At 36.8% G+C, this 24,340-nt stretch overlaps 1 long non-coding RNA gene across 1 annotated transcript; it reads left to right on the top strand.

Moving 5' to 3' along the window:
• Nucleotides 1-14,920: 14,920 nt before the first annotated feature.
• Nucleotides 14,921-23,583, top strand: LOC143434222 (uncharacterized). Its single transcript, XR_013103561.1, has 3 exons — nucleotides 14,921-15,160; nucleotides 20,783-20,878; nucleotides 21,341-23,583. It is a non-coding gene; the product is annotated as an uncharacterized LOC143434222 (long non-coding RNA).
• Nucleotides 23,584-24,340: the final 757 nt, after the last annotated feature.

A 24,340-nucleotide genomic window follows, 5' to 3' on the forward strand; every position in this document is an offset into this window, starting at 1 on the left:
CACACTTAGCAAATAAACTGGCATTAAAATAATATTCACATCTTGGTAAACCTGCAGCCTATATGGCTTATGTTGATATGTTTAAAATTTTCTCACATGTGAATGCACGGCAAATTAGCTCTCGTCCTAAAACAATTATTTCATTAAATGAGCTATTTAGGAGGACTGCTGTTTGTTAAGGTGTTGCCTTACACACATATATATATATATGTGGCAGCAAATTGGAGGGGTGTGGCTGTTCAGTGACAAAGCAAACTGTCATGGATTCAAAATAGGAGGGATCATATTTTTCTCAGAAGACTATAGTGTTTTAAATCACTACACTGTCTTAAAAATTACATGGAAGACCTGTTATTTTCTCATCTTAAAAAATTAGAGATGACATAAATAGATAATGAAAACATCTTTTGTTTTGTAAATAAAATTTTTTTAGGCAATAGGAATCAAATTTAAGGGATACTTGAAAAGAATTAAATACAGACGTGTGGAGACAGTGGTCAGAACCGTTGATGAGTTCAGAAATTTCTACGTAGCAGCAACTGAGTGACTATAGGTACAAGATGGAGTTTCTATCATCTGCTCAAGACTGTTTAGATGCCATGTGGCAGCTGCAGAATGTTTGGTTTCAAAACCATGGTTTTGGTTTTGAAACCAAACCATGCCATTTGCTTGGTATGGTTCAGGCAGGATGGATAGTTATCAAGTATGGAAGATCATAAACTAGTTAGAAAATATAGATTAACTTATGAGCATGGACTTCTTGGCTTTTCATTAGCTCCAGATAGACGTTCTAGCCTCATAACATATTTTCTAGATGCACACCTATTTTACAGTCATTAATCCTCAGTGCACATCTTCTATTTGCTGACCCTATGCCCGTGTATAGTCTCCTCTTTATTTACAAAGTCTTTTATGCTACTGTCTGCCAGTAGCTTGTTCACTTGAAATACTTTAACCTAATTCTATTGTCTTCAAACTAAACATCATGCAATATGTTACATAATGTATGCATTCAATCAAAATTTTGTTCTGTGAAAATCTGATGTGAAAAACAAAGTATGACAGAGTAAATGCCCTGCAGCTGCTGCCTCTGTAAATATCTAAAGTGTCCTGAAAACTAAAATAAAGAGCAGCACAGGTTTCTATCAGTAACTTTTTAATATTGTCTTTGAAGAAAAAGCTCACTTACCAACTTTCATAAGTCATGAATTCTGCTGAAAGAAGGCAATTCTGGAATCTGACTTCAATTTCAAAAAAACAGGGTAGAGTTGAGAGCAAAAGTAGTGATTTTTTGGCACAGATACATTTGTGGAATGGTGAAACATACAGACACACAGATACATACATATACATATATATCATAACACAATAAAAATGTATATACACATATATAGGCATATATATGCAGATATGTAAATATGTATGAGGATACAATTATGACATATATATATGTCTATATATATGTATATATATATATATATGTATATATAGAGAGAGAGAGAGAGAAAGAGAAATATACATATATATTCAGAATAAGGTATTCACTGTTTAAATTAAGGAGAAAAATATCTATTAATCCTATTAATCCATGAGTTTAAATGAAGTAAATACATGTCTTAGATACTGTAAGTCAAGCAAAATATCTTTGCTCTGGTATATATGTATGACTATTTGTATTTTCCTTTGGCATGAAAGGAGCATTACACATTGAAACACAGTTCTACGATAACTATTCTGTTAATTTCATTACTTTATTGTTAGCATTGTTTTCTGCAAAGGAGATGTGTGGATTCATGCTAAAGTTATGTATGTAAATAAAGAACTTGGATCTTAGCTAGAATCCATCCCAGTAGCTACTATTTTCAACTATAATATATTGCCATTTTTCAACAGAGATAAACCCTAGAGATAAGTCTTAGAAATTGGGTGGGGATATTTTATGCTAATATACAATGGGAATATGGAAGGCAAAGTCGGATGGATGGTAGAAGATGTCTCATCCCTACACAATGGTAGAATTTCTCCACTTCAAGTTCTTACAAAATATATAGGCTTATTTCATATTAAGTAAAAATCTGTATAAATAGTGCAGATGTTGACAGGATTTTTTCTCCAAAAATATTTTAGGAGAGAAGGCTTTATGGTGTGATGTATAAACACTCAACTTTTTTTATTATATCATGAAAATAACTATGGAATTTATGTAAACATGCAAGCATGACTGGATTCCAGTAAGATAACATTTATAACAAAAGAAGATGGGCACCTATCAAATTTTAGTACATAGTTTATAATCCTGATAGATATAACACACACATTTCTATAATCCAAATGAAACGCAGAACCACATACATTTGCTGTTCATATAAAATGCAAGCTTTATGAAATAATTGTTAGGTTATTTTTTTGGGAGTGTGGATGAGAGAAATCTAAAGAATCAACAGATGAAAATGATAGATAATTGAAGACTCTGATTCTACCTGTGGCATGAGATGACATAGACTAAGGTGAGAAGTCGTATTATAAAGGGGGGGAGGGAGAAACAATGACCTAGCATAAGGCAAATAGTAACATTGCCTTGGCTGCTCTTGACTCTCAATGACTTTTTCAAACCCAGCACCTGCCTCAGCTTTATAAATAAGAAGTTGCCTAACAAAGGCTTTTGATTCAATGTACATGAATGTCACTGATTAGTCTCAAAGGGATGAACAAATTTTTTAAATTTGTTGTCAACAAAATACTTATAAAATCATATCTACCTTATAAGTTTAGCATGGGAACTAAATTGCCCAACGTGTGTATTTATTATAATGGCCTGAAAGTGTTAATTTCTTAACATGTCTTAGAATTAATAATTGTATTAATAAGCAAATACATTATGAAATGATGCACTCTCAAAGCAATCACTGATATTTTAGCACAGAGGGAATATACATCCTGAGTACAAAACCAATCCAGGAACATCATGCTTAGTGGTAGACTGTATAATGTTGACTGGCACTTCAAATTTTGGATTTATTTAACACACTATGAATCCTTTTCCTGCTTGCATAGTGAAAAATCTAATCTACGAGATTTATGGTCACTAATTTTCCATCACATTTATCGTTGCCTCCTTGAAACTATAATTTTCAGGTCACTTTGATTAGAATTTGGGTATTCTCGATCTCAGTCATATATGGCAAGTGATCAATCTGTCATTTCTTGATAATTAATTTCATCCACTGTACATACTCTTTTTCCTGGATCTCTTAGAATAGCATTATTTTCTCCACCTGTTTATTTATTTTTATTCCTCCTAACTTAGTTATTATGAGATAGGTGCCTTATATTTGAATTGTCCACATTACATTTCCTCAAAGAAGGAATAACGGACAATAATGTGACCAAAATTGCAACAATGACCTGAATAGATGTGATCCTATGTTTCCATCTACAAAACTTTTAACACATTCTCAATTTATAATATAAAGGAGTTGATAGTTGGCAATGTTTTAAAAGAAGTGCAAAGTTTAAAAAGTTACCTTTCTCTCTACTATGACCAAATAAATATGAAACAGAAAGCAGCTCAAAAAATTGAGATTTACTGGCTTATAGATGCCTTTAGTTTAGTCCAGGGTTACTTGGTCCTATGTGTTTGGGGGAGAATAATATGAAAGCAAGAACAAGTGGCATGTGCAATTCTTTACCTCATACTGGGTAGAAAGGATACAGGGGGCATTCAAGAAGAGGCCAAGACAAGATATCAGGCTAAGGACATGTCCTCAGTGACCTATTTCTTCCAAAATTCCAAGCTCCTACTTCTCTCTAAAGAAGTCACCACATTGTGAATACTGACATTGGTTAGGCCTCATAACAAAATTATCTCTGGAGATTTACTCACAGACATATCTATGCTTCATATATACCATGAGGGTTTCTGAATCTGTGAATGCTGTGGACCAAGATTAACTATTGCTACATGTAAAAGAACAATAAATGTAAAGAAATGGGATTTCAGAAAAATCAACAGATATCTTAGGATTAGCAATGATGGTCAGAGGAGTGCAACCACCTCTTCATCACTGATAACTTCCAAATATCAGTATGAGCATAGTTAGTTCTTTGTTCATTGGACGAGTAGCTCTAAAGTAAGGAAGAACATTATTTATATCAGAAACAAACAAACAAACAAACGTGAAATTCCATTTTCTTCTTTAAAATCCCTTTTCCCAAAGGCTGGAGGCATGACTCAAAAGTCAAGAATACTTGCTGCTCTCACACAGGCCTGAATTTCAGTTCCCAACACTCACGCCAGGTGGATCACAGAAACCTGTATCTATAGCTCCAAGTAATCCTATACCATCTCCTAGCTCCTAAAGGTACTTAAACTCACAGACACATACAATTTCTCAATACACATAAGCAAAATTTTAATACAAATAAATAAGAAGTTCTTTAATTTATGTCAGATGCTTCCTAAGGAATGGATCACCGAATTATGAGAGACTGTCCTTCAATTTCACCAAACCTTCCCTCTTCTTGCTTACTTGGCTTCTTTCTGGTGATAATTCTAGCCTCTGGGCCATGAACTGAGTGAGAAGCCTTGCAAAGGTGCATCTTACTTTCTCTCTATATAAAAGAGTATCAGGGTTTACTGGTGTTCTAGTTGATTCCACAATCCCTAGAGAATTGTATGCCAAATTGTATTGAAGAATACCACTATGCCACCTCTCATACTCTTTACTTAACCCTTCTTTAAATTTATCATTTTATTTTTTAAGGTAGATTCATTATTTTTATCAGAAATCTAAATGTGTTTTCCAGAAACCACCAAAATATCTCTGAGATGCCTGTTTAAGGAGTTTGTTGGATTTGGATTATCGGAGTAGTTTATATGAAGCACACCTGAAAATAAATGTGGTTTTATGAAGAAAAGCTAAGAGTATCTAGGGTTTTCATATTCAAAGGTAGTACCCACTTGGTGAGTTATACCTTTTACTTCTGAAATACTTTATTGCAGATGATGTCTCACTTCAATATTACTATTGGAACTTTCTTTGTCCAACTAAAATGAGTACAATGATAGTGACAGTTATGTGCATCACCATATATAAACTAAGAGACAACTCAAAAATAACATTATATATTGGCATATCTGTAAGAGGAATTTTGAAAAAAATACTAGTATTCTATTAGGTAGACTATAGGTTAAACACATTCAATGAAACAAATTACTGTTGTTCTATCTCCTGAGGGTCTGTTATTTTCCAGTAGCTGAAAAGCATGTTTACTTTCTTAAATAAACCTAAGTTGATGGGTCCATCCTTTTCTACCCTTGGACATTGGTAGTTCTTCATAGGCCTTTATAATCACTGTGGAATTTAGATTACTGTTTTTCTCAGACTTCAGAGAGTGGTCTGCAAGCGTTCAACCTAGCTTTCTGAGCCTCTCGCTAAAAAAAAAAACTTGGAACTTACCTTTAAACATGTGAGATTATCTTGCTGTTTTCCATGCCCTCTGCCTCACTTCCTGCCTTCAGGATTATATCCTGACTTTCCTAACTGATAGATTTATAAGTTAAAAACAAACCTGTTCCTCTCCAAGTTGCTTTGATCCTGGAGTATTATCACAGCAATAGAAACCATAACACAGAAGCTAAATTCTCTATTTTTTAATATTAACAAGAACATCAATAGTTTATACAGTGAACTGTTGGTATAGATTTTGAGAACATTTGCATCAACTCTTTCTTACCAACCAATAATTTATAAAAAGGAAAATTAGGTAATTCTGTTTAGAATTCATCTTAATATTTTTTATTGTTAACAAATATGAAGATGTTGATTATCCCAAGTGATATTGAATAAAGTATTAAAATAAAAGATGATTATAATATTTCTATTCAAATTTCAGGGCAGAAATGAGAAAGTTTCTATTGAAAACCACAGGGAACTTCCGCTGCTCGACCCTCTTCCGGTCTGAGGCCTGCGGAATGATCAGCCTTGGTGTATCTACTCAACAAGCAAGCTAGGCAGACCTGCTCAAACCTCTGAGGTCCAGGAATTCCATCTGGAGGCAGCGAAGACACAGCATCAGAGGATTGTCAATTTGCTCTCCCCCCCACTCCTCTTCTAATATCTCAACGCCCATAATCAGCTTGAAGAAGCTAATGAAGAGTCAGCACCCCTATTCCCTGGGCTAGGGGACTAAGGTGGTAAATGTTGGGCTGTCTCTCTAGGGAAAAGTAGTGGTTTTGTCAGAATAGAGAGGATTAGCTAGGGTTTAATGCATAGCCATGACCTATTAGTAGAAATCTGTATAATTAATATCAAGATGAAGATATAAATTCTTAAATGGCACCAATTTACTTTGTTTACAAATTTTAAGGTTTTCATTGGCATGAGCTTCTTAGTGATATAAGAGTGAGACGAATATTGTTACTCTCATAGGCATTGTACCAGTATAACACATTTAGGAATACAAAGCTTAGACCCAGTCCTTCTTTAACTTTTTAAAACTGATTTGAGATGGTCAGCCTGTGAGTTAAGGGACTATAGCAAATTCATGACTTGGAGTTTACTATAAGGGTGTTCTCTATGTTTTATGTAGAAATAGCTGAGTGGAGTTAAGAGGCAACAGTCCAGATTACCTTACATGGATAGCTGGTTTTCAAAACATCAGAAATCCTTAGAATTGACATGACAAACATTTCAGTATTAATGTTCATTTTCATTAGAGACCTGTCTGCTCCGGACAGCTTCCTATATTGAATTCTAAGAAGAAATTGAGCATCCTTGGAGTTACTCCAGTTGTGGTGAGACAGCCACTAGGCAAGAATTGCCACTTTCCTTCTACAGACAAATTACTGTCCAGAAAAGGACACACTTGCAGAATAGTCGACTGATTATATCTGCCTAGACGGAGTAATCAGCCCTTAATAATTCTGTAGCACTAAGGTCTGTCAGAAGATCCTGGACCAGAAGGCAGAAGAACAGATGCTCCAACGTTTTGAAGTAGAGTGAGTGTCCAGGTGGTCAGAGGTCTCTATAAATTGGCTAAGTTTTAGAAACTACGATTTGTGCTTCCCACAATTATAGTTAACTCAGTCATTCTGGATTTCTGATGGGGTTGAAAACATATAGCTATTGACCTTAAGAGAAAAGATTTGAGTGGATGGTCGTCAGCTGACATTCATCCTAAAGCCAGGTTCAGAACTAAATGTTCTAGTTAGAATAGATGACAGAGGAGCTGGTTAGTCAACAAAAGGATGGACTGGGTATTAGGACTATCCTGTACCTCACTGGTACAAATTGGCATAATTATGCTCTAATTGTATTTTGAGAGAAAAGTTTCATTTTAACAGGAAGGGTGATGTGTAGGAGGAGTTAAGGTAGGAAGAGTACTGAGAGGAAGAAAAGGAGTAAGAAGAGGAGAAGAAGAAGGAGAGGAGAAGCTAGGTGATGAAAGAGAGAAAGAGGGGGGAGACAGGGAGGCAGATATTCATGTATCTCCACCAGTCAAAGATAGTTGTTATATCTAGGTCGGTCAGTGGGTTACACCTCTGATTGAACAATTCCAAACTTATAAAGCCTATGATTAACATTTTTTTAAATGTATAAATGCAAAAAGGAAAAGGGGGCATGGGATATGGGTTTCCTAAGGGGGGTGGGGGGAATTGGGATAGGGGATGCCATCTGAAGTGTAAATAAAATATCTAATAAAAAATATCATTTAAAAAAAAGAATAAAAAAAAAAAGAAAAAAAAAAAGAAAACCACAGGGAAGTCATCAAGTGATAACATGGTAAAGGCTTTAGCTGAATTGTGACTGTGTTTTGGTGCTTCAATGAAATGCAAAATTCATAAATAATGCAATTGAATGTTTAGATAATGGTTTCCCTAAGCAAAGATGAAGGATAGGATTTATGTCTTCCTGGACATTTTTCAAGAATTGAGAAGTGATTTAACAATATGCAGTCATTAAGGAAAGAGGCTCTGGTAGTTAGGGATTTGGAACAGTATCACCTTACCCAAATTGAAAACACTAAATAAGTAGAAAAATGACCACTTGATGGGGAGATTAATGTATACATTCTGCAGAGTTAATCAGCCACTATAGGAGAATTTTACCAGTTGGAGTTGAAGATGAAGCCAATGGAAAGAATGAACAACCACTGTCAGACTTGACTGGGAGCATGAGTTAGTTTTGAAGATAATGGGTTAATGGCCCAATGACACAGACGGTAATTTTGAAGTTATCCCATCTGATGCTTCAGTTTAAAAAGGTAAACTATAGCCTCACTTGTAACAAGTCAAAAAGGGTCTACTCAGGGCCAAGAAGAAAAGATGCCTGGTGGATGAGGGCCTTAGCCTCAGTGGATCTTGAAGAATAAACTCCTACATGACTGCGTCTGTATTTATTAAAATGGCTGCAGTGCACTCTCAGACATATGAGGAAGCAGCATGAGAATGATAGCCTAGGAACCAGGAAGTGTGTCCTCAAGGGAAACTGAACCTGTTGACTTATTGATTATAGACTTCTGGCTGCCAGAACTTTGAAATAAATTCTTCTGTTGTCTGTAACCTGAACCAGTCTATAATGATTGTTATAGAAACTCATGTAAACCAGAGAATAACACTCTGTTGAATTGTGTGTTTAAGGAGTCTATAAATGTTAATAGCACTAGCTTGAGAGGAATTAATTAATTTTTTCTTTTGTGCCTTTTTATTGGATATTTTTTATTTATATTTCAATGTTTTTCCCTTTCTAGGTCTCCCCTTCAGAAACCCTCTATCCCATCCTCCTTCCCTATATGAGGGTGCTTCCCCATCTACCAACCCATTACTTTCTTCTCTCCCTGGCATTCCACTACACTGAACATGGAACACCCTCAGGCCCAAGGACCTCTCCTCTCATTGATGCCAACAAGGCCATTCTTTGTCACATATGTGGCCGGAGCCACAGGTCCCTTCATGTGTACTTTTGGTTGGTGGTCTAGTCCCCACGAGCTCCAGGGGCTCTGGCTGTTTGATACTGTTGCTCCCTCCATGGGGCTGCAAACCACCTCATCTTCTTCAGTTCCTTCTCCAACTCCTCCATCGGGGACCCCACACTCAGTCCAATGATTGGCTGCAAGCATCCACCTTAGTGTTTGTCAGGTTCAGGCAGAGCCTCTCAGGAGATAGCCATATCAGGCTCCTGTCAGCAAGAGCTTCCAGCATCCACAATAGCATCCCAGTTTGGTGATCTCTCATCTATTCTATTCCAACTACAGTTTCTCCTCCTTTCTCCTCAGCCTCTCCATTCCCTTTCCCTTTCAATATACTCCCACCCTTTCACCTTCCCTCAGAAAAAAGCAGGCATCCCAGAGACATTAACCAAACATTACATAGCAATTTACAATAGGACCAGGCACATACCGTCACATCAAGACTTGACAAGGCATTTAAATAAAAGGAAAGCATCATACAAGTACATCAAAGAGTCAGGAGTGACCCTTGCTTCCACTGTTAGGATTCTCAAAAAACCTCAAGCCATTCAACCATAACATATATGTAGAGGATCTAAGTCAGACTTCTACAGGCTCCCTGATCTCTGTGTGTTCCCATGAGTCCTGGTCAGTTGATTTTGTGGGCTATGTTCTCATGGTATCCCTGAACTACCTGGTTCATCCAATCCTTCCTACCCCTCCCCTAGAGGATTCCCTGAGCTCCACCTAAAAATTGTCTGTTATACTCTCCATCTGCCCCCATTAATTGCCAGAAGAAGTCTCTCTAGTCTCTTGGATGATGATTCTCTTAGGCTGTGGTCCCAGCAAACTCTGCAAGCAGGAATAATTGTAGGTTCACCATTTTATGTTGGGTTGGTGTCCCATTCTCCCCATTTGAGCCTTACCTAGGTACAGAAGATGGCCAATTCAGGGTCCATATCCTTCAATACTAAGAGTCTTTATTAGGGGTACTATTGTAGATTCTACCTTGCCTGACATGCTCCCCAATTCCAGTCATTTCTCTCTGAGATTCTATCTTATACTCATAAGAATTGCTAAGATCAAAAACACAAGGGACAGCCCATGTTAGCAAGATTGTGAAGCAAAAGGGACACTTCATCACTGCTGATGGGAGTGCAAACTTGTATATCTATTCTGGAAATCAATTTATCAGTTTCTCAGAAAATTGTGAACAGTTTTACCTCAAGACCCAACTGTACCACTCCTTGGCATATAGTCAAAAGATTTTCCACCATCTGGCAAAGATATTTGCTCATCTATGTTCATAACAGCTTTAGTCATAATAACCACAAACTGGAAATTACCTAAATATCTGTCAACTGAAGAATGGATAAAGAAAATGTGGTTGATTTATACTGTTTAATACCACTCAGCCATTAGTAACAAGGGGATCATGGATTTCTCAGGCAAATGGATGGAACTAGCAAATATCATTCTGAGTGAGGTGACCAAGATCCAAAAGGACTTGCATAACCATCCTCTGTGAGGCTCCACCCAGCAGCCAATGAAAAGAAATGTAGAGACCTGCAGCCAAACATTAAATAGAGCTTAAAGTCTTACGGAAGATTTGGGAGAAGGATTGAGGGAAACTAAGAGGACAGGGACTCCACAGGAAGACCAATAGAGTCAATTAACCTGGATCACTTGAGGACACTGAGTCACCAACCAAAGAGTGAGCTGGGCTAAACCTAGGCCCCTGCACATATATAGCAAATGAGCAGCTTGGACCTAACAGCAAGAGCAGAGGCTCTTCCTGAATCTATTGCCTGCCTGTCTATGAATCCTGTTCCCCTAAATGAACTGCCTTTCTAGCTTCAGTGGTAGTGGATGTACTTAGTCCTTGCAGGGACCTTATGTGGAGGTGGTGGTGGAGTAGTTATAACTATAGGGGGACTCTCCCTTCTCAAAGGGGAAGGAGGGATAGTGGTAGGTTCTATGAGAGGGGCTACTGGTAGGAGAGGGGAGATGATATTGGGATGTAAAGTGAATAAATACATAAATTAATTAAAAAACCTGTCTTGTTTCTAATCTCACTGGGATGCATCTTTCCTGTTTTCTTATGACTATGTTGGTTCTTTTTGAAAGCAACCATTCTAAATCCCATCCCAAGGCCTTTGGGCTTGGTTTTCCTTCTATCTGAAAGGTTCTTCTTTTATTTTAGTCACTCTCATCTCTCTCTGTTTCTGACCTTTACTGATTTCTTTTCCGGATTTCAGTCATTCATTACCATACTAGAAATTCATCCTCAACATTCTGAGTCCTTGACAACCACTTATGCATTCTGGAAGTTGATTAGTACATGAATTTTCTTTTTATATCCTCATCCTACAAAATAGTAAACATATGAGATGGTATACTAATTATGTAAGATGGTATATATTAAATAAAATTAATTCATTTGATCATTGTGTATGCAGCTGTATATCAAAGTAGCATTCTTTAATTTTGTATAATTTTTCATGACTAACACAAAATAATAATAATAATTGAAGAAAATTTTCATTGAAAAGAAAACAAAATGTCATGATTCTCATAAAATATGTCAGGAAATGGGCAATTTTAAATAAGGCAGAGAAGGGTATTACGATATGGTGAATTGAAGTTACCAAGCCAAGGGAACTGCAGAGTGTTCCCGGCAACAAGTAAAACTGAAGTACCAATAATTTAATTCAAAGAGTAAAAAATATAGTCTAAGACTATATTTTTGGTGTTTGTTCACATGGAAGTTTCTTTTATTTTGGCTTCAGCTGTTTTGCACATCAATAACCACCCCTTTACCTATTTCTGTGAAGAGATCTGGGTTCTCCTGTGGAAGGCCTGTCCTAAGCATGTTTCTCATTAAATTGTTTTGCCTCCAGAAATTCCATTTGCTATAGGCAAGAATAAGACCTATTTAAAGGATTCATTAGGAAAGACCATCTAAGTCTACTGCATTACTTTTCTTATCCTGTGGCCTCACATTTAATTTGAAACAGTCTTCTGTTTTGAGAGGATAGAATGCATCCTCTATCGAGGCAGGGCATGTATGGTCATAGGGGTGTGGATGGTTATTTAGATTGAGGCTACAATCAGGAAACAATGTGATCAATGTTGGTACTCAGTTTGCTTTCTCCTTATTCCATTTATATTAAATCTGAATATCAAATTCATAGGGAAAAGCACCACATTCAGGCTGAAACACTGCTCTCCTAGAAAGGTACCTTTCTCTAGAAAGTACCTCACACACATACCCAGAAATGTTTCCCCTGTGCGGTCCTAAATCAAGTCAAGTTGAATTAACTAACACTGCTCCTGAGAATGTGGTTAGATTAAATTTTGTTCCAATTGGTAGAGCATCTTCTATTCTTTTTTTCAGTCACTGTTTAGGTCAGCCGTTCCCAATCCATAGGCCACAACTCATTTGTTAAACCACAGTTATCATACATATCTACATTATGATTTGTTAACAGTAGCAAAGTTAGAGTTATAAAGTAGCAGCAAAAATAATTTTATGGTTGGGGGAGTCATTGCCACATGAGGGACTGCATTAAAGTGTTACAGCAATAGGAAGGTTGAGAACAATGGTTTAGATGAAACCATTTAGATGAATGCACAGACCAGACAGGTATCCAAAATCTCCCATGTATCACTAGAAATTAATTCTGGGGTAGATGAAGATGACTTTGTCTTCTGAACCAAACAGAGTACTGAATTCATGGTAAGGTAATTATTTTATCTTCCTTTAGCCTTCATATCTTAATGAGTATCTCATTGTGAGTCCTTGGATTTAAGAAAGCTTAAGAAGCTGCTCCTTTATCAAAGAATGGGAAGAAAGTAAGGAACTGTCTGCTAGCAGGCATAGCATTTCAGAGCTCCTTTAAACTCCTGGCTGAGGATATCCTTCCTATTCACTGTTGCACAGGGTGGTAATTTCCCTAACTGACTTAGTCATTAAGACTTCTCACTGCTTCAATACATTTCCCCTGAGGCCCTGTGCAGGTTGGGTTGCTGGTTTTCTCCTAATTAGAATACAGTCAATTGGGCCTGGGAACCCATTGTGGCCTTCCTCCTAATGATCCCATAATGGCTATTGGGCTTGTCTAACAAACCTATCAGGTAACAATAGCAATTCTAAAATTCCCGATTATGCTTTTTCACTTGAAATCATCTTTATTATTATTTTGTTTCACAGAAAGTAGAGCCAATTTTAGGAGACATAACAATGTCATATGTGTTTCCTGATCTTTGTTTTTGTGTGTTTGTTTGTTTTTGCTTAAGTTTGTGCTCAAGCTTTATTTATGGAAGGACAAATAATACTGGTTATCTGGTAGATTGTGGGCTAACAGAATTAAATTAAGTTATCACATATCAAGTTGTTTGGATATTATCTTTGAATAGTAAGTATTAATTTCCTTTGCAGGGAAGTTGGTTTGAGTGAGGCTTAGGTTACTGAGTAAAAGAAACAAAGGGAAAATAAAATACAGTATTTTTTAATGATTTTATTTGTTTGTATTTGCTTGCATTTTTCCTGAGGTACTCAGAATTTACTGAAGACAAAAGGTAGTTGACTCAGGTGATATAGCATGGAGAGTATAAGAACCTTTCACATAAGTACCAAGAATCTATACTCATGGCACTGACTGTTATGAACTTTGTGGGTTAGATGTAGGAGCCCACTTAATGTCACTGAGTATGGCTGGATTCCTCCCTACTACTCCTGGTTCAATTTAGTCACTGAAAATCATCCTCAAAATGTCTTAAAAGTAGATTCAGGGTCTGGAAAGATAGCTGATCTGTTAAGAGAGTGTACTGCTTTTATATAAGACTAGAATTCAGTTCCAAAAACCCCATATCAGGCAGCTCACATTAGCCTGCAACTCCAGATACAAGGGAATTTGACAGGTCTTCTTGCATTTTATGCCCATCTCCACTCAAGTGTACACCAAAGCTTCCCTATAGAAAAATAATTAAAAGAAAAGTGAATCTAAAAGTTTTTTTTTTTTTTTTCAGAATTGTCATGTTCTTTTGAAAAACCCTGGCCTTGTCAGCTTCATCATGTGTCCTTTCTTCCTGACTTAGAGGATGCCTCAGCTACACTTCTTGGCTTTGGTGGGTAGAAGATGAAGAAAATCACGAATGCATGGTATTCTATAGATTTCCAGTGAAATGGTAAATCTTTCATGGTTACAAATTGCAAATTGCCTGGTTAAGAGACGTAACACCAGCAGATACCATGCTTCTTAATCTTTGAAAAGTAGGATTATTTGTATGCTCTTCTGTACTCTAATTATGATAGAGCCTCTTTTCTTCTCAATGACTCCCCTTAACAGTGTCTAATTTTGATCAGATGGATGGGGGGGATACAATGCTGTAGAAATCTGACCAGAATTTTCAGAATCTATTTTCATGCCATGAGTCAAAGCAATTAGTAAATATCTCCATGCTTCTCAACAGGGCTGGATTGTTGAATGTGTGGTCTCCTCAAGCCAGTCATAGTGTTAACAATTAAATCCCTGTCACATCCAGAGGACACTATTTCACATATTCTTCTCAGTCACCTGCCTCCTGTGGTTTTCTCCTACCCTCTTTCATTCTGTTTCTTTAGCCTGCTCTATAGAGGTTGTGTTATGGATACCATGTTTTAGAAAAGGTCCCCCATTGCTACTTATTATATATGCATTTGACCAGAAGTGGTTCTCTGTAATAGCCTCCTCCTCTTGCTAATATATAGAAACTTCCTTGATGCAGGGTGAGAGCTAAACTTTAAGGATACAAACATAAATATCTAGAAGGAAGTTGGATACTATATCAATTTAATAAAAGGACATTTCAATGTTTTTCTAGGTTTATGGTATTAGGCACAAGTTCCATCCTGTTGATTGGTTATTACATCTGATCAGACATGTGTTGATTATCTCCAAAATATTAGTATCCTTATTGCACCATCAGGCTAGTGATTGTTGTAGTTCTAACATTTCTCCCCTGGTTCTTTGCACAGTACCTTCTGCTGCTGTGAAATTAGCCATCAAGAGGAATCTTCTGGGCCAATCCAGCTTGTCTTCTACAGGTCCTAAGACAAAAGTATGTGGTGTCATCATTAACATAGAATTACTCTCAAGTTCTGGAAAGCAGTGGTAATAGCATGCATTGTTTAGGAGACCCTTGTATCCTACTGACCCAAAACTGGAAGGTGAGTATCCTTCATCTGGTCTTCAGCTTTTAATTTAATAGATTATTGCTTTGGGGAGTGGGCGGAGCATTGCCTTGGTATGAGCTTGCTACTCTTTAAGAGTAGTGCTGCTGCTAGGACAAAGCCAGATCCCTCTAATTTCTGTATTCCTTTTCTCCAGTTCCACGAAGAGTCTCCTTTTTATTTTTGAAGTCACTAATTTTCATTATTGATCTACTGACTTCCCAATACTTGATTCTGTCTACTTTGCTCTACTTAAAATGTGTAGTATAGTTTTATTTTCCTGTGTGGTCTTGAATGATTCAGCCTCATACACAGCTTTAGTTTCCCTGACAAACACATACTGTTACCCCATTTTCATACCCAGAAACAAAAGTCTATGTTGGGAGCATAGGTCTCTAGTAGAGACCTTGCTTAGCATGAATGAGGCCCTGTATTTAATTACCTTTCAATATCCACAAAGCAAAAAGCTTCAAATCAGTCACAGTGCCCATTTTTCCGAATCAAACATGAGTTTTTATCCTATTTCTGCCTGTTTTGATAATATGCTCATTCACGGAACATTGGTTGACATTTTCACATTACATATTCAAGGACTTATTCATTCAAGGCTGTATGTCTCCTTTAAATTGTCCCCTTCAAAGGTCTGTTCTCGTCCTAAATTGCTTCAACATCCTACACTATTTTCTTTTAAGTTTTATCAGTGGCAGCTAGGCAACCTTTCCCTCTTTGAAGGAATGTATGTGTTTAAGGAATGGCTGATGGACCGAGATTTTCAGAATGAAGTGATCTTTCTATACTTGAAAACATTATTGAAATTAAACACATGATATGACTACAAAGTGGTAAAACTGCCTTCCTATAAAATGCATGACCTGCCTCAGAATTAATACATGGAGCTGCAGTTAAATAGCCAAATGGGAAGTAGAAACAACTGAGTTGTAAAGATTTTTCTTTAAGAAGAGCTCGGGTGTTTATAGCTAGAGCAATTTGTAGGAAACAAAATTAATACTGATGTTTATTTCCTGAACACTCTTGTCACTCAGGGTGTGTGACAGACACATGCTGCTTGGGTGATTGTTGAGTATGAAAACATGAATGAACCGTTTGAGTTCAGGGTATAAGTTCCCAGGATGTTACTGATGGAAAATTTGGAAAAACAAAGACACATGCAATTATATTGTACAAGAGAGAGTTATTTTCATTGCACTCTGCCCGTCGGCACTGTGATTCACTCCCACTATCTTACTTTATTAAAATGTCATTTGTCATCTGCTTTTCATGAATTGTATTCTTCAATTCATCTTTTTTACAGATGTAAATGAAAAGACAAAGTGGGAGCATGTTTGGGTTAGGTTACTAAGAAAAACAGACATGATTCCCACATTCAAAATGCTCCAGAAATATTTGGAGTCAACATATTTTATTTCTGTTTTTCAAAACCTTCAGGGACACAGTGTCTACCTCAGTCTGCTGGGTATCTGAGCATCTTTACTAGACACTATTAATATAGGGTTAGGGTCAGCCAGCAAACCAGAAGTTAAATAATGACATAGAGCAACAAGATGGAGGAAGCTGATTTCTTAGGAAATGTTTTATTCCAGCATTGGGGAAGGACACAACAGGAATACAACAAAACAGCACTGTGTAGGAAAAGAGATAAGAAAGAGGTAGTTGCTGTCTGGAAGACCCTTCTCAACCATAACAAGTAGACTGCACAGTTCTAGAGTCTAGAATGATAGAGCTGGAGAAAGTTGACATTGAGGTGGAATGGAAATACTTTTCTAATTTTAGAGGGGAGAGTCAAGCTGTTACTGTGATAATGCTAATGAATGCACTTCAAGTTTGCATTCCAGAAGGGACACCAAGAAAACAGAATCTAGAGTCTCAGAGGTTAAAAAAGTCACCTAATACAGGTTTCAATATAGTTGACTGCCAACTGGATGTGGAGCTCATCCTAGTTAGAATTACAATTGCTGTGATGAAATACCCTGTCCAAAGGCAAATTTAGGAGGAAAGTGTTTATTTGGCTTGCACTTTCACATTGTAACCCATCATTGAAAGAAGTCAGGGTGGAAACTTGAACAAGGCAGGAACCTGGATACAGTGATGCTTACTGTAGGGATAGAAAATCCCACAATAGGATGCCCTTCCACCATCAATGACTAGTTTTGAAAATGTTCTACATCTGGATCTTATGAAGGCATTTTCTTGCTTGAGATTCCTTACTTTCAGATGACTCTAGCTCAGTGGTTCTCAACCTCACTGATGCTGTCACCCATTAATACAGTCCTTCATGTTGTAGTGACCCTGACCATAAAACAATTTTATTGCTACTTCATAACTTATTTTATGACTGTTATGAATTATTATTTAAGTATCTGATTTGAAGAATATTTTGTATGCAACCCCTGTGAAAGGGACATTCAATCTCCCAAAAGGGTCATGACCCACAGGTTGAGAACCATTTCTCTAGCTTTTGTCAAGTTGACATTGAACTTGCCAGATGTTTATAATGACATTTGAAAGGGAACTGCAGTAAGATTAGAAGTACTCAACTTGAGCTACAAGAGACCCTCTCTCAAAAGAATAAACATATGGAATTACCTATTTGGGAACTGTCCATTGTAGCAGGATGCTGGGAGTTGGTTCTATGTATTCTCCCTTCTCTAGTGATCATTGACTGAACTTATTAGGCCTAACCATTGACTAGGTACCCTGATGTTTATTATTGATATAAGTACATTTTTTTTTGAGATAACTACCAATGTATGTGTTAGTATATCACTGAATTATCCTCACCATTCACTCAGGCCCATTAAGATCCCCTTCTCTGAGAAGCTGAAGAGGGTGAAATGGATACAATTATGCATTGATCGACCTTAAAAGCATAGTCTTCTCTGACAGCTAGGACTAGAGGAAGACCTTGTAGGTTCAGCCAAACACACAGTGGTTGCAGCAGCTGTAGTTGTTCTGTTGTGCTAATGGACTTCTCCTAATACTGAGAGATAAGCTTTGCAATTTACTCAACAGCCCTGGACAGCTTTTCTGAGGCCTTACTGCTTCCGCTCAGGCCTTATTGCCTGTAAGCTAAAGCAGGTGTGGGTAGCAAGTACTCTGCCTACCTAACCCTTCCAAGACTCCCTGCACTCCAGTTATTGACTGAGACAGGTCCCTGTGCTTAGATAATTGCCTATAGAAAGCATCAGCACTCATAATTAGAACTAGCCGAGAGGCAAGCATGGCCTCTGATAAAACTCATGTTGGCCTTGGTATCTATTAAAGGAAAACACATCTCCATCTCCACTCCCTCTATACAGTTTTTATATCTGAGCATATGAAACGGCTTTCATGGCTCCTGTTTTCTCATTTTCTCACCAATATGCCTGTCACCAGGCAATACCCCAAGAGCTGCAGTCTCCCTTTTAACATGAAATCCCTGAAGAAGGCCCTTTCATTTTGACTCCTTTTTTTCTCCTAGTGAAAAGAATATGTCAGGAACTAGATAAGAAAGTGGGCTTTGAATTAGAAGAAATGAGTTTGAGGCCCAGCTCTGCCTGTGATGTAGGAGAGAATCAATTGTGCCATGCCTCATTCTTCTCCTTTATAGAATGACATAGAGCTGGTATATCTGCATAATGTGGTACTGTGAGGATTCAGTGAGATGATATGGCTATGGGCTATGCAACAGTACCTCTACAAACATTAGATATGATCTCTCCCAAAGGCAAGGTTCAGCTGCAATAGAGGCATTACTGAAGTCTTGGTTTAAGGTGTAGTTTTATTGGTTTTAGTTATGATAATGTCAATAGGAAATGGGTGGCATTGGAAAGATTCACTTATAGTTCCTGAAAGGATGGAGTGAGCCTCGTCACACAGATCACACTGGGAAGTGTCAAACTTGACCAGAAATCTCAGAGAAGGTGATGATGCTCCCTCCACTCTTGAGTAAACTCACCAGGCAGGGCTTTTTGGGGGGCATGGTAACAGTGTGGTGAAATAAGACTGGCCAAAGATTTAGGGGCTTGGGATTATGTATATTAGCTTATGCACTAATTGAGCATTAAGAGTTAATCATGTTATCTCCTTTAAAAAATGATCCATTCTCTAAGAAAATGCTTAGAATCATTTAGTTTATCTACACAAAGACTGAGTGTCCCCCTTTCTTCAGAACCAACATTAACTGACATGACATTAACTGTTTGGTGACAGCCAACCAAAAATTATTTTACTTGATATTTAACAATTCTAGTTTTGTGACTAATATTTTTGTTTCCTGATGGTATTAGCTGATCCCTGATAAAAGGGTCATTCAACACCCAAAAATGTCATCACCCACAGGTTGAGAATCACTGTTTTAGATTTTAACTGCACTTTTTCTTTAAATGGAGAACGTTTATTTGTTTCAATCACTGATAGATGCATTGTATTTTACTACAGAACCCAACTGTTCATCTGGAAATAATTAACATTTCTTTCATTTTTCAATAATTTCATGAATTAAATTTTTGTCAGTTAGGTCAAGAAAAGACTTTCACAATTCATTTCCTTAACACTATAGACTATTATATTATACTATCTTTCCTTTTTCAACAATTCCATGAATGAAACCTTTTTTGACAGCCAAGTCAGGAAAAGACTTTCACAATTCACTGTCTTAACACTATAGACTTCAACTTTAGCATAGGTGCCATTAAGTAATTAAATTTAGAGTCAAAGTTTTTAAATATGTCTATTGATTTATAAATTATAGAGGCTTAATCCCTGTACCTATTTTGCTTATTATGAAATTGTCAATCCATACTATCTAACATATTTGTAAAATGTCTTACATATTTATCCCAAATCCATTTCTAAATGTTACAAGACTTGCTATTAATATTAATTCTTTCCTGTGACCCATCATAATTCTCCCGACAGTGTAATAGAAACCTGATTTTTATATGAAAATGGTATATTAAAGTTTGTTCTTGATAGGATTATTTGAAGAACTTAATAACATGTGCTATTGAAAAGTCTTGTCACTGTGAAGATGATAAAATGTTACAAAATATTATGCATATAGTTCCCAAAGAACAATTTCATGGTGCTTTCTAAGAGTTTAGTTTACTTCATGCCTTTTGGTTCTATGATTTTTATAAATATTCTTTACCTTGTAGCTTATTTCAGTACAATTAATAGCTAATATAGGGGCATAAATGATAACCTTTTGGACTTATAGTATGAAAACTAATCTAGTCACAAAGAAAGAATATAATATTCAGGGTTTAAAGTTCTCTTTACAAAGATAAGCTGATGACAAAGCTGTCTAATCAATGCTATTGATCATGGGTAAGAGGCTAGAGGCATAAAGTTGACCTATTATGTCCATGTGTAATAAGTCACAGAATATCAAACATAGGGGCATGAAACCTAAGTAGAAGTATTCATAGAAAGACATAGATCTAAGAGCATATCTCTTCCCCGTGTAAGATAATGAGAAATGGAGTGTCAGGCACCTTATCTGTTGCTTTTCAATAACAAATTTCTACTTTTCCTGACACCCAGAAACAGAGCTTAATTTTCCTTCCTGTTCTCAGTCCCCAGAATGTTGTGCACTGCCTCATGTTTTCTTCATTCCAGGACATAAAAGTGGATCACAGCTCCTGTTCAGGTGTTGCCATTTCTGTGTCAGATGGGGCAAAAGAACAAAGAAAAGCATGAGATGACTGCTGTCAGGTTTGTGTTATCCAGTGTCTTCTGAGAAAATAAAAAGAAAAAAAAACTGCTCTAGGCAGAAGGTTAGGAGTCATCATCAGGAATGAGTCCTCCATTCTGTAGATGCCATAAATAATCTGAACAGCATCACAGAGCCAATGAGAAAGGCAATTTTCATATATCTCTTAGTATACTTGGAAGAGGACATGAGATGGTATAACACTCTAAAATATTTGTTTTGAAACCAACCAAACTAAAGACATGTAGGCGTAATGATAGTTTGCCTTTTTAAGCCTGTTAATGAGAGAGCACATTCCTACTGCAGAAAACTCGTGCTGATGTTTACGATGTCTCACTTGCCTGTGCTATGATTTTGCCTCTTCTCAGCTTTTGTTCCGAGCCTACTCTAAGATTTATTTTGTGAAAATAGATTTTTGCATACAATACATCCTGACCAGTTTCTCCTCCCTATTCTCCTTCCAGGTCCTCCTCATCTCTTCTCACCCCCAGATCCACTCTATTTTCTCTTCAGAACATGGCAGGCATCCAAAAGTTGGCAGACAAAAGGACAAAACAAGATCCAATAAGACAAAGAAAACACCCACATAACGAGGCAATCCAATAAGAGGAAGAGTCTCAAGAGCAAGCAAAAGAACTAGAGACACATCTGCTTCTACTGTTAAGAGTCCCACAAAAGTACCAAGCTACACAACCATAACATGTATAAGGGACCTAGTACAGATCCATGCAGGGCCTCTGCTTCCAGCTTTATTCTCTGTGAGCCCTTCTTAGGTGATTGGTGGGCCATGTTTTCTTGGTGTCTTCTACTTTCTCTGACTCCTACAGTTTTGCCTCCCTCTCTTCTGTGGGGTTCCTCAATCTGAGGGAAGGGATTTGTAGGCAAATAGATGTGAATAGAAAAATCATCCTGAGTGAGGTAATCCAGACCAAAAAAGACATATATGGTATGTATTCACTTATTAAATGAACATTATCTATTCAGTAAATGATAATCAAACTACAATCCATAAACCCAGAGAATTAGATAAAGAGGGGTCTTTCTATGGGGGATGCATGCAAAATCCTTGGAAGGGGAAATAGATTACATTTTGTGGATGAACTGGGGCCATGTGGGTATAGGATTAGGAAGAATCAGGTTGGGGTGGTTGATGGGGGGAGTATGTTGAGGATAAACTGGAATTAGGGGGATGGCGTGGAAACTTAGTGAAGTCAAAGCTTTGTGGAATCTACGAGGATGACCCTAATGAGCACTCCTTGTAATGGAAGACACAGAGTCTAAAGTTAGCCATCTTTTGTAGCCAGACAAGGCTTCCAATGGTGGGACTCGATTGCATTCAGTTGAGTTGTTGGCTGACAGGATCCTGTAGAAATCCCTAAACAATCTAGGCTGATTCCAGAACAGGTCACTCTGAAAACTAACATTGGTACCCCATTACCAAAGACAACATCAAAACAACCCATTGAATATAGAAAGGACAAGCTGGTACCTGCATTGAGTCTTCACCCCCATGTTCTATTCTCTATTGTAAGGTTTTTCTGCTGCCTGTTTTAAAATCCTCACTGATGTACTAGTGAATTCTGTACAGGATTGGACACCCTGAATCTGTCATCTTACCATAGCCAAATTTCTTCTCTAGAGAACTGTTGGTTGGCATCATTTAAATGGGCAACTCATTATGTAACTAGAAATAATTGTGAGTTTACATGCATTTGTATATTTATTTATTTATTTTTATATATGTGAATACGCTGTCACTGTCTTTGGGCACACCAGAAACATGCACTGGATCCCATTACAGATGCTTGTGAGACTCCACCTGGTTGTTGAGAATTGAACTCAGGACCTCTGGAAGAATAGTCAGTGCTCTTAACCATGGAGCCATCTCTCCAACCAGAGTTTAAATGTTTTTTAACAGTGTCACCTGGGAAGTCTTTTAATTCTTAATGAGCTTCATTGTCCTAAATATTTGAAAGACTTCATGCTGATAAAATCAAAACAGGAAAATAATGTTTGCCCAAAGTTACAGTCAGATGACAGTTGAGTACAATGGAAGTATTGCTCAAGAAAGCTGTGGAAAATTTCCTTGGGTTTTGCATCTGCATCCCATCTATGGATTTGAGCTAGTCATGTTAGTCCTGCACATCAAATTTCATAAGCAGATTGCAGTAACAGGAGTCAGCGCATTCACTGAGCAAAGCCTGGACCCTATCATTAAGTGTAACAATACTGTTGAAGCAATAGAGGGAAACATGTGGTCAAAGACAGTCATGTGAATAATCACAATCCTAAATGGAAAACGTACATGTTGTCTCTCTTCCTGAATCACCAGTTCTGCATCTTTGCTCAACTAGCTTTTGCCTTTGGCCATCTTTTTCTAGACAAGTTATCAATTACATTTTTTTTTTAGTATTTATTTTGAAACTAATGAAAGAGGCATTGCATGTTTGAAATACTAAAACAACATTTGCAATTAAAAGGTGCAACACATTCACACAAAGGAAGAGAAATATTGTTACAGCTAGTATTCGAACTAACAAAAATGTATTCTCAAACTAGATTTCCCTTTGAAATCAATCTATATAAACATTGATAAATCTTTAGAGATAATTTTCTATATACAATAAATTGAAAAGAATTCCATGCACTGATTTAATTTCTAGCCCATTTCATATGCATTTATATTTATATAGTTTTAAATGCAACTTTGTGCAGTTTTATCTACATCTATATTTTATGAATTTTAATGTTTACCAATTAACCTTTTTAGTTTGTGCACAAAATTAAGAATAGATTTGTAGCAACATTTACTTGCCTGCTGCTTTTTTTTATCATTTCTGCTACTTTTTTTAAAAATGCATACAGACAAGATAACATTTCATAAAGAAAAACTTCATTTTTAAAATTTTCCTCTGTGCTGATTCCCCAAAATTGGACACTGAGACAAATATTAATATGATGTTTAAGTCTAATTTTAAAAATGAACAGAAACCATAGCTAATTTTACCTCAGATTTATGGGAATTGAATTTCATTTAATTAAAAAGATTATACTCAATAGAATTCTAAAGCGCCAATTTGGCAGATAGATTGTAGTGTTTAAGTTTCATACATATGTCAGATACATCACACAGTTTACAATATTGCTAAGTTGTCAGGAAAGACTTAAGTCACCACACCAAGTGTTGATATTTACAGCAAAGATAACATGACTTGACATTACATTTAGAAATTTGTTTTCAAAATTAAATGTGTGGTTGCAGTTGAGTTTTTAAATTATTATAAGGGACTCCAAGATCTCTTATAGTAAGTTCTCCACTGATATTTGTGGCTTTAGTTGGCAACTACTGAAATGCATCTCTGTGGTGTGAAATTCTACATTTATGCAATGTTTGAAGCAGAAGAAAAAGCATAGAAGAATATGTCTCATAACGTATATTTGAAATGATAATGAATGGGAGGTGT

This window comes from Arvicanthis niloticus, chromosome 13 (genome assembly GCF_011762505.2).
Source record: "Arvicanthis niloticus isolate mArvNil1 chromosome 13, mArvNil1.pat.X, whole genome shotgun sequence".
Classification (NCBI taxonomy): Eukaryota; Metazoa; Chordata; class Mammalia; order Rodentia; family Muridae; genus Arvicanthis; species Arvicanthis niloticus.